Below are 14,903 nucleotides of genomic sequence, written 5' to 3'. Positions count from 1 at the left end.
CTTGGGGCTCACTGGCCAGCGAGCTTAATCTAATAGGCGGGCTATGGGCAAGTGAGAAACCCTGAATCCCAAACAAAGCAGATGGTATGTCTGAATGATACCTAAGACTGTCCTCTGGCCTTCCTTCTTTCTAAATACTCATTGGTCACTTACTCTGCCTCGTGGAGAGTAGCATGAGCTAGGACACACTAGAACTCATGATCTAGAAGGGACAGGGAATAGATCAGAAGTAACAGGACATCCCATAAAGTTGAGAAGTATTAAGTTGCTTCATAGAAGATAATGAAGGCCTGGCTTGGAATGGTGGGGAGGGTTATGCCATCATGGGGGTGGGGGTGGAGGACACAGAGCTTAGAAGAAAAGCTGAGATAGGAGTGAGGTCCAAACGAAAGAGTTCATAGACGAACATTCCTAACAGTGAGAACCACAGTGAATGGAAAGGCAGAGGTACCAGAGGTGACTTGGCTGGACGGAAGTTTCACAGAGCCAAGGAGCATGCAGCCGCCTAAAGAGGGACACAATAGATCATGGGGGGGGGGGGGGGGTGAGAAATGACATTAAGCCTATTAGACTATTTGCCATAAAAGCTGAATGAGAACATTGGCCTCAATCCCCCATCTCCCTTCCTCTTCACAGATGTATTCAATTATAAAGATGCTAAGCCTGGGAGTCCTGTCCAAGCACAGCTACCTTGCCAGCAATGTCATCACCGGGTGTCCTCACCCTCCCAGAACACCACCAACACCCCTTCTCATGCACACCACATCTTCCTGACTTCATCTGCATCACTAGCTACTACACGGCTCACGGGGGACCCCCCCAATAGCCCCTTGCCACCATCCCCACTTGTGAAAGACTCTGCATTACGTAATCTCCCTTCTGACTCATGTCCCCTCCGAGGACCATGCCTCTGACTCACTTCTCCCTGTTGGCACTCTTCCTTTTCTCCTCTCATCTCTCTTCGAATCTGTTTCCCCGTGGACAGCCTTGACTATTCCTCTTTCCCACTTCATTCTGTCTACCTCCAACTTGGCTCTTCGCCATAACAGGGAATGCACTTAGCCGTCCCCGGGGCGTTTGTCACCTGTCCTTCTGAGCTTGCACAGGAATTACTCTCTGCTCCAGTCTCCACCTCTGACTATCAGAGACAAACGTTACATCCTGACTCCCCGGCTTGTGCATTCCCTCTGTCCCCGCCTTCTCTATACACCAGTCTCTGTCAACAGAAGTACTCAGTAGGCAGATTTTGTTAGGGGAAATAAAGGGTTTCACTGTGGTAAAAAAGTAAGAATCACCTTATTTACCAAGAAAGGTAAAAAAGACTTCTTGCCATTCTTGGAAATTATAAGCTGGCTAAAAACGTGCAAGGGAAAAACAGAACAAGCTGGGCTGTCTCCGGCTAGGTATTAAACCACACTTAAGTTCACCTCAGCATCCAAATTTCTTCTTGAAAAATCTGGACAGGAAGAACTGCAGGAAGGAGGCATGTATGACAAGCCTTGAAGAATAGCTGAGGTTTTAGAAAGCCTGAGAAGGGGCTGGCGGGGAGCTGGAAGCCAAAGACGAGAGAAAACGACAAACGGGGAGTGAAAAAGGTCACACCCATGGTCTAATCAAAAGAACGGGATGGGTTAAGGCAGCACAGACTCTCGGTGCCAAGTCATTGCCGATCGGAGGAGATATGGAAACTCCACGCGACTTCTGTGGGAACAACTGAATCATGAAGGAATGGGATTCTGGTCAGGGCTGGCACTGAGGATGGACAACTAAAAAGGCCAAGGACCAAGTTACCTTGGAAGGAACATGTTATCATCTGGTCCTAAGAGGCTAGAGTAAGGCAGTGAGTTGTTATTATTATTATTATTTTGCTTGATTTATTGTACATATTTAGGGAGTACAGTGTGACAACTTAAAACATTAGTGTAACATTTTCCTTAGCTTCTTTACTTTTGCTGGGATAAAATATCCTGAGAAATGTAACTTAAGGGAGAAAGGGCTTACTCCGACTCACAACTCCAAGGCACAGTCCAACCTTGAAGGTGGGAGCCAAGGTGGTGGGAGCTTGAAGCAGCTGGTTAGATGGTGTCCTAATCAGGAAGCAGAGAGTGATGGATGCCTGGGGCTCTCATACAGTTCAGGATCTCAGCCAGTGAAGGGAGCTACCCACAGTACGCGGGTCTTTCCATCTAAATGCATCAACATAACCCCCACAGACACAGACACGTCTAGAGGTCATGCTGTGGCGTGATTTTAGATTCTGCACAGTTGAACAATCAACACTAACTATTACAGAGGGGTAAAGGTCAAGTTGGGGTGACTGGCATGTACAGTTCCGGATCATTACCACATGTGTGAGAACTTCTCTTCTGGGGGGTTGGACGTTATGGATGACGTGTGATTATCCCAATTCTCAAATTAAAACCCTGCTCCCTTTGCCTCCTCCCTAATCCTTTTGAACCGAGTGTTCCTTATCCTCGGCTATGCCCCACCTCGCAGATGTTCCCAAACAACAGACATCACCAAGGCCCTGGCCACTCAAAGTAGACATTTTTACACCATAAAATTCCCATCTGCAACTAGTCTACAACCTATGGCAATCAAGCACCCTGCTGAAACAAAACACAAAAGATGGAAAATTGACATTATCATTTTTCTTTTTTCCAGCAAAAGGCCAATCTAAAAGCAAACAAACAAATGAAAAATAAAACAAAATGAGATCATAAACACCCCCCTAACATGAAATCATTTTTGACTACTATCCTACAATGAAAAGACAGACAAAGCAAAGTTAAAGGGAAAACATAAAACAAGAAGAAATTTATATAACACACATTAAATTTAATTATTTATTTGCTTGGGATTTTTTTTTTGTATGAGTGACGTTATGCTTGCCACAGCACACGAATGGGATCAGAGGGCAATTTTTAGAAGTCAGATCTCTCCTTTCACAATGTGGGTCCCAGTGTTCAAACTCAAACCTTTACCCAGCAGACCACACAATCACTCCTGAGCATATCAATTGTAAAAGAAGTTAAGATTCTTAGTATATAAGAATGCTTTGAAAATTAAGAAAAATGATAATGAGATTAATACAAACAGTGCTGGCCAGGCAATACCAACATGTAAATTTATAAAATGGCATTAAACAAGTAAAAATGATGATAGGAATTCAGCTCAATTTACAAAGTTTAAGATGCAAATACAAAGAGCTGAAGTTCCACCTTCAAACAATAAACCTGCAGAGGGTGTTCGAAAGAATAGCTTCCTAGAAATGCTGATGCAAGGATAATCTGTACAATTCCCTAAGGTTCATTGACAATTTTTTATAGAAGTGAAACTACAGACTCATCTTTGCTCAGAAATCCTGCTTTGGATAATAGTGCCCCCACCTACAAAGTGATTCCATTTATAGGAAAATCAGCTACAGAATGTCCATCTTTCCAAAAACTCTTTCAACCAAATTCTTCATATTTCCCTATCTACAGCCCTTCTTCTTCTTGCCCCTGTCCATTTTTCTTACTGGTTTCATATGTCTCTCCAACGCCTGGCTCCCTCAAACTATCTTTGTTGGTTCTGTCTCTGGATCATCTCCCATGCTCTGCCAATGGCTTTCTCTAATCAGGATCACTCTTCATTTAGACCTACATGCCCGGGCATTTCATCACAGAGATTCCTCATCATGCCTATTCCCACACAACCAAGTGCCTCTTGCAGACCTACTGTGCCTCTGACACACTTGTGTCTCTTCTTGCTGGCCGCCTGAACCCAGTCGGCCTGCCTTCTACCAAGACAATTGGTCCCTTACTGGCCAAGTCCTTCAGCATCTACGGAGAAGTCCACTGAGTCATGACCTCAGTGCTGGACTTCAATAGCTTCACCACTGATGTCTTCTGTATCATCATTCTTCCCAACTCCAGTTAGAGTACATCTGATTGGCTGAGGGACGACCTGGGAAAAACTGCGAGGGTACGTGGTGTATATTTGAGACAGATTGATATTGGCAGCTCTAGTATCTGCCACATCCCTTAGGGTAAAGAAGCAACTATTTCATCCTCCACAAGGCGGCGCAATGAAGGCCTGCCGTGTGGCAAGCACGGCTACTTGTTAAGGAAGCATTTCTGAAGAGAAAAGTCAAAGTTCTATCGACTAACTTAGTAACTAGTTTACAATGTTGATTTCTTGTCCAAGAAGGTAGAGTGGACCAGGATGCTCGAGGGTAAGCAGTGCCTTACCTTCCGTTCAGCACAGAGCGGTTCCATCTTCATGTGTTCCGTATTCCCACACTCCCGTATCAGCTCTTCCACTGTCCGCACTCAGTGACCGCACGCCTTAATGCAATGCTGGCTCAGCATGATGAACACACACACACAACATTCACACACCACATATAACACACCTATCACATACAGACAACACATCTACTATATTCCTTCACACACACACGCACACACAGAGCCATCATACACCATATATAACATACCTATCACACACAGACAACACATTTACTATATATCTTTACACACACACACACAGCAATCATATACCATATATAATAGACCCATCACACGCAGATAACACATCTACTCTATACCTTCACACACACACACACACACATACACACACACAGCAATCATACACCATATATAACAAACCCATCACACGCAAACAACACATCTACTATATAGCTTCACACACACACATGGACACACACAGAGCCCACAGGTTTAGGACTCAGCCCCCCCAGCAATGAGTGGCACTTTACACTCCGCCCCAATGCTGTTGGCTACCCAGAACTTTTGTCCAACTACAAGTGAGAGCCTTGTTCGAAGTCCCTCTCTGATCCTGGTAATATGTTACTAGAGAAGTTGACAGCACATGGGAAAGCACTTTCCCTGTGTGCTAAGTTATAAAATAATGTTACAAAGGCTCCATATGAAATAGCAAATCATTGTGAACACATGCAATGGGCATAGAGCTTCGTGCTCTGGTTCCCTGCCCTCCTAGGACCTCCATGTGCTTTCTGTTTTTTCTGGTTTTTGTTTGTTTGGTTGATTGGTTTTTGGTTTTATTGAGACAGGATTTCTCTGTAGCTTTGGGGCCTGTACTGGAACTACCTCTTATAGACCAGGCTGGCCTCAAACTCACAGAGATCCTCCTGCCTCTGCCTCCTGAGAGCTGGGATTAAAGGTGTGCACCACCACCGCCCAGCTCCATGTGCTTTCTGAACCTCATGTTTCGGGGCTTTTCCTGGCATCTTCACTAAGGAGCGCTGGCAGGTCACTGGCTCGACCTCCATCTCCTTTCTCACTCCTTAAAGATGAGAGTGGAGCTGAAAGTCCCAAGTTCTGTCCACGGCTTTGTCTTTCTGGAGAGCGGCTCTCATTCAGAAGCATAAGGGTGCTATCAGTTCAGTAAGAGGAGTTCTTATACAGTGGGAAATTCCAAGGCATTAGAAGCCTTATCAAGAATAGGTGCTGATCCCAAACACAATTCTCACCACACATCAAAATTTCCCAGGCACACTCGGATTCCTGTAACTTATATGAACAGCTGGATTAAGGCATTGCAGGAGAGAAACGAATGGGCTGATGGGCCAGGGCACCATTTCTTAGAAAGGAGGTGCCGTTAGGACATGCTTACTGGATTCTCACACCCAAGGGCAATAAAGAAGTTGATCACTTCATTAATGTGAACGTAAGCATTTGGACGTCCCTGCTGCACATGCTCAGAGGCTTCGAGAGTGCACAGCATAGCACGTGCACATAAAAACACACAATCACACACTCATATGATATCTATATAAATGTATATGCTGCCAGATTCTATTCCTACTACAATCATTTTGTATTTCTAAGTGGTTTTGGTTACAAACTGAGATCTAATTTATCACAAATTTTTCTCATGGAATTTGAGAGGGAAAAATGGTAGATTTGCCTAATAAGGGCTAATGAGTGGATTCCATTGTCCCTGCAAATTTCGGCTCACATGAACAGCACCAGGCTAAGCACCAGGGGCAAAAGCCTGTAACACACACCAGGAGTAGGGCCGCCACCCAGCATCATTTCTGAAATCAGAGGAAGGACGTCAAATCATCATGGCTGGAATCCATTTGTATTCCCAGGGCACATATCCAGTGTGTCGGAAATTCACAGAGAGGCTTTCTCAAGGGTTCCTGAAACATCCATGCTGGAGATAAGCCACACTCACAGGCTCCAGTGCACTAGGAGTGGGTCTTCCCCTTTGAACTGGCACTTAGGCATGCCTTCAGAAAGAAGGAGAGTCTTCACCACATTCTATTCAGTAAAGCATACCTCACATCTTGTCCCTGAGGAGTCAACATCAAGCCTTCTGCTCATTTTCAACCATAAGTAAATGACATTGATGAAGTCACTAAATATGGAAACAATACAAACGGCCAGGAAGGGCAGAAAAAAAAAAAGACTGCCAAGATATTCTGCCCCACCTTGCAACGAAAAGGTATTAAAATACCAATGATACAAAAATAGAGGAGCAATTATTCTTAGGAGCTGGGGAGGGGAGAAAAGCCATTCCCAGACTTCATAAGCTGGGTGGCTTGAAGGTCTCATTGATTACTTGATCAGTTGGTTGGCGAATGATTAGTCCTCGGAAGGTCGGAATTAGTGACTGAGGCTCTGCCTCCTCAGAATAAAATGTGTGGTTTCCCCTCTCCCACTGCGGTGACAGATGATATCTGTTTCCTCCCGTGAGTCTTGAATTTAAGAGCCACTGAAGCTCAGCAACACTATATTCTGGCTCAAATGAGCTGAAAATTGCATTCAATTTGAATTTCAAAACTGGAGGGGATGAAGGGAGGGAAAAAACCCTCCGTAGCCATCAACTATCCATACTTTTTCCTACTTCCTCCTGCTTAGGCACAGTTCTGCCAGGCTGGGGACCCGGAGCCCAGGATGTGTTGCAGGACAAAGAGCATTGCTGGATTCCTGCCCAGTCAGAGTTTAAAAATAAACTTTTAATAGACAGGATCAAAGCAAACCTCACTTTTACGTACATGCATAATGCAGAATGCAGCCCTCCAAACGAATAGATTTATTTCTCTTTCCCAAACCCAAACTGGCCTGCCTTCCACCCCCCCTTTCTGATGTTGTCTGCCAGTGATAGGGGTGATGGTGCTTTCTCGGGAAAACTTCACGAAGGTAAATTATTTCCTAAATTTAATTCCTGGGCTGATGAGATGGCTCCATGGGGAAAAGGACAGCTGGCCAAGCGTGAAGACTTGAGTTTGTGTAACCAGCACAAATGTAAAACATCAGGTGCATGAAAACCCAGTCATGGGGGCATGGAGATAGGAGGATGCCCTGCACTGAAAAATAAAGATGGTGGAAAGAGACTGAAGAAGATGCCAACATTCACCTATGGCCTCTCCAAAGGCAGGCCATCTCTACACACGTGCACACACCCCATTCGTTCCTATGCAGCTCACTTACAACCTCATTCCATGATTTCTACCCCTTTACCTGCCTCGCGTTAAAGAAGATGTGTTCTCTGAAAGTCCGGAGAGGAACCAATAATGTTTTTCAAATCAAGTCTTATTTGAAAACCTCTAAGAGAACTGTTATTTAAAGCAATCTTGTAATAAATACTTTATAAAAGCCAGCCTACTTTTTATATGCAACTAATTGGCCCTTTTTGCAGGAGCACAACAAATGTGAATTTGAAGAACACTCAAGTTTTCTGAAACAAAACCTTTCAGACAAGTAGATTTACGTGCAAACAATATTTGAAATAAAAAGGATACTACTACGAGCAATATATCATACCCCAGACTCATAGGACTGAAGGGTTTGGGGCCAAAACTCCTCTTTAGGGATTTGACTGAGGCAACAAAGCAAAGGCCACCTTGATTCTACCCCTAAAAACTGAAACTTTCCCGCCCTGAAACACTCAGGAGCAAGCACCACAGAGAGGAACAGGGGGCAGAACCAGCATGCATTTCTGGACAAACACTCCTGAGTCTGCCATACTGCACATGCTCAGTAGACCCTCAGCATCAGGCATGGCATCGTCCCTCCTACCTGGAGGAGGCAGTTCCTACTGCATCCTCTGCCTGGGCTCCACCTATGTGCTCTACCTGGAAGGAAGCATGGCCCTTCCCCCACCCCATCAAGCCTCCAGTGACAGCCATCTCTGTATAGTTCATAGGTCAAGTGAAATTACTGCACCCAAAACATCAGCAGAGTAATGGGTGGTGACCTATGGTTCTCAATGGAGATCTACAGTTTTCTTTCAAAAAAACGAAGTGAAAGAAACTCAACATTTATCCATGGAAATAACAGAGCATTCGGGAGATAATGAGTTTGTAATTCAGTTTGCAGAAGCTGCAATCAGAGAGTTTTGCCTATCATGATCACAGAACGAGAGGCACAGAAAAGTAATATTTTACTCTCTGTACTCACCAACATGCAGAACTCAGAAACAGGCTGACCCCGACAACCACATTTCACAGGCTGGCTAACTAATCTCAGTGCTGGGCAAGAAGCCTCACGATCCCTGCCACCCATATGACATCTTTATGTCAAGACATCAGCACATGCAACAAAATGAAGCCCTGGAGAGCATTAAAAATGCTGCTTTGGGGTCAGACATAGCAATACATGCCTGTAATCCTAGCACTTTGCAGGCGGAAACAGGACAGATCTCTGTGAGTTTGAAGCCAGCCTGATCTACACAGGGAGTTCCTAGCCAGGCAAGGCTACATAGTGAGACAAGGTTACACTGTGAAACCATGCCCATTTAAAAAAAAAATATTGCTTTTCCATTTTAAAAGACTAAACATGGAAAACATCAGGTCTTTTGTTGACTGTGTCATTGGTTATAAACAAAACTCTCGGCCACAACACAACGTGATAGACAAAGATATTGATGAGCTGCTTGACCCTCGCATGTGTACCAGCAGGCATGATGTCAGACAGATCTTAAGAGAACATTGGCATCTCCCAGCCTCATGGGGAAGGACCTTACCTTTCAAACTGCAGCAGTATTAGCGTGGGATGCTTTCCTTACATCTTCATCATCTAAGGTCGTTTCATTGATGAACCAGCAGATACCTCTATTCATTTATGTGATACAAGCAAGGAGTCAACCCAAAAGACAAAAAAGAAAAGGGAAAAGTGAGGTCATTTTCTTGGCCACTGCATTTAATAAAATCCTCCAGGCAATAGAGTTGAGCACACATTAATAGCTATGATAGATTTCTGAGCCTTTAGTGAGTCTTTGATTTCCCTGTATCTACATTCAGGGCTATATTAACACTCCAACCAAGGGATAGTCTTCAATTTTATTTTAGGTTTTCTTTCTTTTCAGCTTTCCTGGATTTATTAATCTTCTGTTCCTCTCTTTTTTTAGTGAATGTACCAGTCAGAGTTTCAGGGTAGTTCCCATTATAACACTGGGTGTAGTTTTCAGAAGAAAAAACAACAACACAAAAACATTCTTTCAAGGCCGATGGACTCACTTGACATGAGTCTGAAAACCACATGGGTTTCTCCCTCCACACGTGAGGGCTTGTTTCTTATTTGGGAATGGATGGAAAGGCATGTGTTTGCAAAGAAATTTCTCAGTGGGCTTCAACCAAAAGTGAACAAAAGTGGCTACTGGCAGCATGTCCATTGAAGGAAGCTCTTGGGTCAAATCTCATTAAATGGCTTGTAGTTTTTCAACTTTGAAATGCACAGGAGACCAATACATAGGACGTGACACTTCCCATCATCACTGTTACATAGAAAAGCTGCTCTGAGCAACAGTGATGTAGACTTATACCTCATGGAAGGAACATGGGAAAGCCCACAACCGACAGGTAACTGGATGCTCCTAATAACTGGTTGGATGTCTGGCCTGGTACAGTGACTTACGTAAAAGAGGTGAAACAAATAAGCAGCCAGGTGGCACCAGGCCAATTTCCATGACACCCTCTGAGGGCATAAATTTGCTAGCTTCGGACCTTGGGAGGGAGCTTTTCGAGATGTCTGCATTGCCTTCAGAAAGCTGCTAAGTCTCCTCACTGGGACACTCTTCAGGTCCATAGTCCTCCGCCCACCCCATCCTGCACAACCACTGCACCAGACCTGCTTGGCAAGGATGGAGTTAAAATTACAATGCATGACAAACGACCAAGAGTGAAGCTCTGAGGCTATGAAAAATATATAGATGGAAACATAGTTTATTTGCTTTGATAAATACTGGGTACTGGAAAACAAAGGTATCATTTTGAAGGAAATTTTGGGGTAGAATGAAAGCCAAAGATCCTGTAGAACCAGAGAAGAGGGATGGAGGGGTCGGGTGTAGGTTGGAATTTGACAGAGTTGGGTCAAGAAAGGAGGCTACTTGGCAGAGAAAACTAGAGCCCACTTATGAATGAGACAGGAGGCAGGAAAACACAAATGTGAAAAACTAACCCTATTTATTTTGCGGGATTGTGAGCACAGGAGGCCTGCTGAAAAGCTGTAATCTGTGGAAGTGTAGAGAAACATTAGGAAAGACCCCACCCAAATGGCACTGCGGAGTTAGAAGTCTGGGGAAGTTGATTTGGGTTTGTGTCTTTAGAGAAACTGAGGAACAGAGGGAACGTGGTGCAGGTGCCAATCTGAGCAGTCATGCTGCTGTCTGAACACGGTGACCACAGTTGCGACCAACAGAACTGCAGTGTTCAAGGTAACACTGAAAATGTGTTACTCAGGCCAGTGAGATGGCTCATGGATACAGACACTTGTCAGGCAAGCATGGTGAACAGAATGTATGTAAAAATGGCTGTGGGAACCAGTTCTTGGATTCCATGTACCCAAGGTCCCAAGGTGAGAGAAGATGATGGATAGAAAAACATGTGAAATTAATTTCTATTCCTTCTATGATGGCTACTAAATAAAATGAAGTCCCGTTGTCCTCCCCCCCCCCAATAAATCCTGGTTTTAGGGATGATAATTAACCAAGATGGACAACTTATTAGCAAAAAAGTGAATAATATATTGAAAAAAGTGAAACCAACAAGACCACCTAAACAACCTTCAGAACTTCAGTGACACAGGCTAGCGGGCAACTCTGTGAGTCAAGCGCTTGCCTAACATACAAGAAGTGCTAGGTTCCGTTCTCGGTGCCGCATAAACTGGGCATGGGGGGACATGGCTGTAACTCCAGTACTCAGAAGGTGGAGGCAAGAGCACCAGAAGTTCAAGGTCATCCTCGGCTACGTGGCAAATTCCAAGGCAAGCATGAGCTGCATGCTACCTTAACACCTCAAAAAGGACAAGAAAAAATTAGTGTCAAATTCCAGGACAGAGAGAACTTCTTTGAATAACCTAGAACACTCACGACGCTCCATCTCACCTGGCTTCATGAATCTCAAGCAAACAGAAAATACAGATGGGAACACACAGTTTTATAAACTGGAAATTGCTTACATCTAGTTAACTACTGAGGATGGATTATGAGCCGAAAACAAAGAAGTCATTCCAGGATCCAGCACTGGTAGATGTGTGGCTTGGATGTACATTGTACGGGGAACACCTTCACACCCCTCGCCGTATGGAGAGCGACAGTCCACTCTGGTTGTGACATGTGAGGCTTAGGGGGTCAGCATCATGACTGCCTCCCTAGCCCACAGAATATTTTTACATCCTATCGGAATGTAAACTGCCACAAAGCCACTGACCCTAGCACAATGGGATTTCTTGTGCCATCTCCACATTTACCCATAACCACTCCTTTCAGAAGCCTCTGCAATTTATAAGCACTTCCTCTGAAAGGGAAGTACCTCTTCACCTCCAGAGGGCAAAAGCTGGTACTAAGTCCCTAGTCTGTGCTGAAAATGGACTTACCAAGAAAGAGAGAAACCATTGGGTACATCATAGTCCTGACCTCATAGTATCATAGTTAAAGAAAACACACCTCTCCTTAGGGAAAACCCCTGTTAAATCTATCTCACTACACCATGTAGCCTTGGAACCGACTTCCACACAGGTACCAAAGTTTGAGCAGAACATTTTTGCCATCAGTTCACATACTGCCAAGACCAGCGAGCAGACAGCACAAGCCAAGGGACTTTAGAAGAAAATGAGTATTGTTCCCCTGTTCCCTCTGCATATAAACCAAGCACAGAGAGAGACATAAGAGGCCAGTAGTAATGCCTCAGCTCCCTGCATGTCGTATCATGTTTTGTTCATGCTGATCTGAACAGATTTAACTACTTGAGGGTAGTTCTATAAAGGCCATCGGAAGAGGCAATAGTAGCAAATGCAGGATATATACAGGAAGTACTGTTGGCTAGGTAAGAAGACAGCAAAAAGGACTTCAGCGTCTTCCAGGAAACATTCTCACAAGGGAAAAATAGAATAGAATGGGATAGAATAGAATGGTCACAAAATAAGCTAGTTTGAAAGTGGGTGATAAGCTATCTATTTAGATACATCTTTATCCCATGATAGATAAAACAGAAAATTCCCCTCAGTATAAGTGAGCTCAAACTCAGCATTCTGGAATCAATCTTCTCATAATCTGCCCCCTCCCCATTTCTACAATATAGGCAAGTGACTTTGGTACATTTTATAATAGAGAAAGCTTTATTGTTAATGAAGACAGAGTATTTTCAAAGTTTGTGATTTTTTTTTTATTAACTCAGCCCAAATTCTCATCTAACACTTTGTTAAACATTCCTCTTCTACTTTATCTCTGACTTGTAGGAAATCAGGAAGGAATAAGGAAAATATGTAGGGAGAAAAAAAACTTAGTAAATGACTAAGAAAAATAATGAGAAGGAACAGGATAGAAAATTTACCTTCTATTCCAACAGATTATGACCCTTCAAGCACCCTAAGTGAAATAAAGCATGGCTTCTCGTGTCCTAGAAAATAGAAGGGCACTGCTAACTATCAGAGGCCTGTGTGTTTGTGTGTCTCTGTGTGTGAGAGAAACACAGAGACAGAGAGAGACAGTGGGGGCAGAAGGGAGATGAGAGAGAGAGAGAGAAAGCAAGCCTAGAGAAACCCCTTTACAAACAATGGAAATAAGGCCCCGGAAGGCCATCTGGCTTACACAGTCATGAGGAGAAAAGCCAGAACCTCTGTGGAACAGTTTAATGTTCTACCAACCACGGTGGCCTAAAAGCCAACATGGCTTTTCCAAGCCTTGGACAACCACAAAAGATACCTACAGGGAGATAAGATGGAAATCCTTTCACACTCTTCAGGGAAACACAGATCACCTCATTTTCTTGGAACCTTCTAAAACTTTCTAGAGATGGGCAAGGTTACTGCTGGCCCAGCTTTCAGGGTGGTATGATTCTTCAGGATGGTGTGATCCTTCAGGGTCGTGTGATCCTTCAGGAACATGTGATCCTTTAGGATTGTGTGGTCCTTCAGGGTCGTGTGATCCTTCAGGGTCATGTGATCCATGTGAAAATCATACTTCAGAGTCTTAGGAACAACTTTTTTTTTTTTTTTGGTTTTTCGAGACAGGGTTTCTCTGTGGTTTTGGAGCCGGTCCTGGAACTAGCTCTTGTAGACCAGGCTGGTCTCGAACTCACAGAGATCCGCCTGCCTCTGCCTCCCGAGTGCTGGGATGAAAGGAACAACTTTTAAGGCCATCTTTCTTCCTTTTACATTCACAACCAACCATCTCTGGTGCTGAAGATGACATAACATTTTTGCTAATTATTTCTGCTGATTAATTAAGGGCTCTTTATTACTTCCATGTACAGCAAACAGCTCCCTGCAATCTTTAACAAAGCAAAATGACGTGAATCCAAGGAGAGACGCCAAGTACCAGGCAATGCCCCAAGCCTTGTGGCAGGTAGCATTCTCAGCTTCATCAGGAGGTAGAAAGGGGGTGGGGAGTGCGGTTTTATTAAACAAACACTAAGAGCAGAGAGTGCTAAGGAGGGAGTGTGGGAAGGAAGGAGGCCTCTGCTCAGTTGGTACCTATTTTCAGAATTTCCTTGAAGCTGGCTTGGATTGAGAAGCATCAATTATTTACAAGGTGTAACATGATGCTTCCTTTGTTGAAGCAAATCTCCAAGAAGACCCCGAGAGAAAATAAAAAATGAATTAGGAAGAATTTATTAGTGTGCTTCAAGAAAACAAAGATTTAGCTGTTGGGAGTGACTTCTAGAGATAGTTCGGTTTCCATCTCCCGGATCCACAGACCTTTTCTTTCTGCCACTCCTCGCCTATTTATTTTCTACAGTACATCACACAGAGAGGGGGCATGAATCATTCCCTAAACTTCTTCTTTCTTAGCAGACTCTGGCGTGATGTATGGTCTTCATTTAAATTACAAATACACTAATCTCCACCACTGTTTACCAAGTAGCATTTTAAATGAAAGATACAAGAAATTGCATCACTCACGCTTAAAAAATGACTTTAGACTACCAACCTAAAGAAGGTAAAAAAAAAAAGAAGAAAGAAAGAAAGAAAGAAAGAAAGAAAGAAAGAAAGAAAGAGCCAGTGTTCTGAGTCGTCCATGGCTGCTAGATCTCAGCCTGGTGGATAAAATTCAATTAGTGGACCTTATATTAGGACCCTGATTTTGATACTTGGTCTGATCGAGAACCACTGTGTCAAGCTCTAACTCTAATTTTTTTTTTCTTTTTTGCAAGAAAACAGGAGTTAGGAAAATTGAACAAACTGCTCTGAGGGCAGTTAGTCCCAGTCCCGAGAGCTTATTCTCCACCAACATAAAAAAACTCAGAGACCCTCCACACACACACTGGGACAGTTCCTTATGGGTTACTTAACTAGATGATATCATTCTCCGATAGAGCACCGCCTAAGTCTGTTGTTTCTGATTTTAATATATTCCAAAGTTTTCGGCCTCACATTAACTTGGAAGTAAACAGAACCAATCCATCACAGGCTTGCACTAGCGGTAGGTTT

At 43.7% G+C, this 14,903-nt stretch overlaps 1 protein-coding gene across 5 annotated transcripts in view; it reads right to left on the bottom strand.

Moving 5' to 3' along the window:
• The window catches only part of Esrrg (estrogen related receptor gamma), a 608,081-nt gene that overhangs the window by 410,462 nt on the left and 182,716 nt on the right, over positions 1-14,903 (bottom strand). For all 5 annotated transcript variants that reach the window (XM_041635228.1, XM_041635227.1, XM_041635229.1 and 2 more), the window contains one exon: positions 9,001-9,088. The gene's annotated coding sequence lies outside the window, so the exon portion shown is untranslated. The remainder of the gene's footprint in view (positions 1-9,000; positions 9,089-14,903) is intronic.

This window comes from Microtus oregoni, unplaced genomic scaffold (assembly GCF_018167655.1).
Source record: "Microtus oregoni isolate MIOR12 unplaced genomic scaffold, Mior012 000047F_ref0000412, whole genome shotgun sequence".
NCBI classification, from domain to species: Eukaryota; Metazoa; Chordata; class Mammalia; order Rodentia; family Cricetidae; genus Microtus; species Microtus oregoni.
The sequence above is the reverse complement of the archived record's forward strand: the minus strand, read 5'-3'. Positions and strand labels throughout refer to the sequence as shown.